This window comes from Marmota marmota, unplaced genomic scaffold (genome assembly GCF_001458135.2).
Source record: "Marmota marmota marmota unplaced genomic scaffold, marMar, whole genome shotgun sequence".
NCBI classification, from domain to species: domain Eukaryota; kingdom Metazoa; phylum Chordata; class Mammalia; order Rodentia; family Sciuridae; genus Marmota; species Marmota marmota.
The window spans coordinates 1563-5271 of NW_025999983.1; the positions used below are offsets into that span (position 1 = coordinate 1563).

At 41.0% G+C, this 3709-nt stretch overlaps 1 long non-coding RNA gene across 1 annotated transcript; it reads right to left on the minus strand.

Moving 5' to 3' along the window:
* Positions 1-1279: 1279 nt before the first annotated feature.
* On the minus strand, positions 1280-2792 carry LOC125617635. Its single transcript, XR_007348720.1, has 2 exons — positions 1844-2792; positions 1280-1406 (listed from the first exon to the last, which is right to left on the minus strand). It is a non-coding gene; the product is annotated as an uncharacterized LOC125617635 (long non-coding RNA).
* Positions 2793-3709: the final 917 nt, after the last annotated feature.

A 3709-nucleotide genomic window follows, 5' to 3' on the forward strand; every position in this document is an offset into this window, starting at 1 on the left:
GCACAGGTGTCAGCTCAGTCCAGGAGTGATAATAGATGCTGCTGTGTTGTGGGAAAACACTCTACCTTTTAGAAATCACAAGGAGCTATGGATGCCCAAACTCTTACATGAGTCTAAATCTAGTTGAAATTCTAAGTAATTTTATTGTCACTAGCTCATCATGAGCTAATGACAACTAAAGGATCTATGAGGCTGGGGATGTAGAAAGATTTCCTAGCATGCAGGAGGCCCTAGGACCAACCCCCAGAACCACAAAAGGAAAAAAAAAAAGAATTTGTGTCTTATTTGTGTAATCAAATAGAAAATGAATAATCATTCCTCTTAAGGAAACATGTTGGACCTAAAACACTTGAGACTCTCAGAATCAAAATACTCTCCTTATAATGTATTGTATACCTAGACCATCATGAACGGTGGTGTCATATCATAAAGATGTTCACATTAAGAATACCATCAAAACAACAAAAAAGGCTTTATTGACTGTTGATAAGAAAAATGAACATAATCTAGCTTAGGAAATTATTAACACAACATTAGGATAAAATGTAATCATTGGCATTTCCCACATGAAATAACCCTAAATACTAATAAATACATAATTTCTAAAGAAAATCAAATTTCTGAAATCAAAAGCAAATTGATACATTTTTAAATAACATTTTGAACAGAGGCAAAACACTTAAAGAGTTCTCCCACAAGAATTCCTGACAACATAAAGTATCATGCATGCTCATTAGAAGGCCCATCTCTTTGTATGCAAGGAATAAGAGAACTTTCTGATGAATGTAGAACTTTAATAGGACACATGGACATGCTTTCTAAATTTTAAAGAAGAAAAAAAATCTTTTTTAAAAAAACCTTATTTTTAGTAAATGTATCTGAATTACAAAAAAAGCAGCTACTGACTTGTCTCTTACATTTTGTAATGATTTGCATCTCTGGAAATTTCATCTATAGTGGTTTTAAATATCATGAAATATCAATAGTTGACATTTAAAATATCATCATCCCTCTTCTCTTTTAAAACTGATTTGAAATTTTCTTAGAATAATTTCATATGAATTTGGAAGAGGCACTGTGGTATATATATATGTATGTGGAAATACATGACCTTTTTAAAAAAATCTTTATTTTTAGTTGTAGTTGGACACAATACCTTTGTTTTATTTACTTATTTTTATGTGGTGCCCAGGATCGAACCCAGGTCCTCGCATGTGGTAGGTGACTGCTCTAATACTGAGCCACAACCCCAGCCCCAATACATGATCTTTTTAAAGCATACCTCTCATGCTTGAGTCCTGTCAAAGACATCTTCTGTGTGTATGGTGCTGGGTTGGACTCCATGGCCTCTCAAATGCCAGGCAAGTGCTCTGCCACTGAGCTGCACATCCAGTTTCCAAAGATACCTTAATAAGTGGAAATTAATTAAAATCATTTGATTATGAGCATTTTCAAACAATACAATTCTCTCAAACAAAACAATTCCCTCAATCAAAAACAAAGTAAGCTAAAAGTAATTTTTAAAATATTCCTTATAATAAATAGAAGTTCACAGAATTAAAAATTCTATAAAAGGTGCAAAGGCAGATCGTTTGTCTGGCATGTGTTAGGCCCTGGGTTCAATCCTCAGCACCACATATAAATAAACAAAATAAATAAAATAAAAAGATCCACTGACAACTAAAAAAAAAATTTAAAAAAATTCTGTAGAAAACTGAAAGAATATTAATCAAAAATTGAAGTGGAAAAACCTACTGCCCAGAACTGGAGACCTGGAGGCTATAGGGAATTACATTACAAAATAAGTCTAAAATAAGAAAATGAATCAATTAATATACAAAACCTTGGACTGGTACTTAGAGTCTTCCCACTGGATGGGATCCTGGGATCATCAGGGCTCAAGGCTGACTGTCATCTGCCCTTTAACAAATTCTGATTTTATTTCAAATGTTCATGATCTATAGAGAAAGGTGACTTTTCTAAAGTTATTTTATGGTATATCGAATTCTGATATAGTCAAGATAATTCATCCAATGCAGGATGTCAGTGTTTATACAACGAACGTTATTTGTGCACCATTACAAATATACTGCCAATTAGCACAGCAGCCAGGGAGTTGCTCATCCTAGACTAGCAGGAACAGAGTCTGGAAGAGGTGGAGAGAAGGTCAGGAGGAGGAGGGGGCCTGGAAGATGGGTGGGGTCTGGAGAAGAGGCAGGGTCTTAAAGAGGAAGAGGATTGGGCTGGAGTTATGGCTTCGTGGTAGAGCACTTGCCTAGCATGTGTGAGGCACTGGGTTCAAACCTTAGCACCACATAAAAATAAATAAACAAAATAAAGGCATTGCGTCCATGTGCAAAACAAAAATGAAAAAGAGAGAGAGAGGAAGGTGAGGTCTGCAAGAGGAGCAGGACAGGAAGAAGGGAAAGATCTGGAGGAGAGAAAGGGTCTGAAGGAGGGGGAGAATGAGTCACAAGGGGGCAGGGCTTGGCAGATGGATGGGACCTGAGGGAGGGACAGGCCGTAGAACATGAGTAGGACCTAGAGGAGGGGCAGGTAGGAAGGAGGGGGAAGGTGGTTCAGGAGGACAGGCAGGGCCAAAGAATATGGGTGGGGTCTGGAGAAGAGGCAGGGTCTGGAGGGGGAGGCCTTAGCAAGAGGGTCCTGGAGGCGTGGCTTCTTGCTAATTAAACTTTCCAACAAAAGAAAAATGTGTGGCAGTGGTAGCTCAGTGGTAGAGTGCTTGCCTAGCATGTGTGAGGCACTGGGTTTGATCCTCAGCACCACATAAAAATAAATAAAATAAATGTATTGTGCCCTTCTACAACTAAAAAAAATTTTAAACTAAACTAAGCAAAGATTAAAGAAAAAATGTGGTTCATTATTAAAAATACAGGGGATGTGTTTTTAATAAATTCTGGTTTTGTTAGAAGTAATATATTTAAACTTAAGCGGCTCAGAAGGCTGAGGCAAAAGGATCTTGAGTTCAAAACCAGTCTCAGCAAAAGCAAGACACGAAGCAACTCAGTGAAACCCTGTCTCTATAATACAAAATTGGGCTGCCCCACACCAGGCATCTCCCTCAGGCTGCTCTTAGGAGAAGGGAACCCCGGATGTCCCTAGAAAGACGACCCATGAGGCTCCCCAGACCAGGAGTCTTCCTCAGACCACTCTGAAGAGAAGAGAACCCCGGGCGTCCCTAGAGACGTGACCCAAGAGAGTCCCTACACTGGCATCTCCTCCAGACTGCTCTGAGAAGGGAACCCTGGGCCTACCTAGAGACATGACCTGTGAGGGTCCCCAACCCTGGCATCTCCCTCAGGAAACCCTGGAACCCCTAGAAACATGCCACATGAGGGTCCCCAAGATAGGCATCAGCCTCAGGCTGTTCTGAGGACAAAGGAACCCCAGGCATTCCTAGAGCCTTGACTCACGAAGTCTCTAAGCCAAGAGTCCGCTGAGGCTGCTCTGAGGAGAAGTGAGCTCCAGGAGTCCCTGGAGGCATGACCCACGAGGGTACCCAATCTGGGTGTCTCTCTAAATCTGCTCTGAGAAGGGAGCTCTGCCCCTCTCTGTGGAGTGATTCCAGTGAGCTGGGGCTCTCCCGGGTTGGTCCTGAGTGGGAAGCCAGCTCTCCTCACTCTCAGGGAGGCAGCATTAAAGATGGCGGTGAGGCCCCGCCCCTTCTTGACCACACCCCTCACAGCTC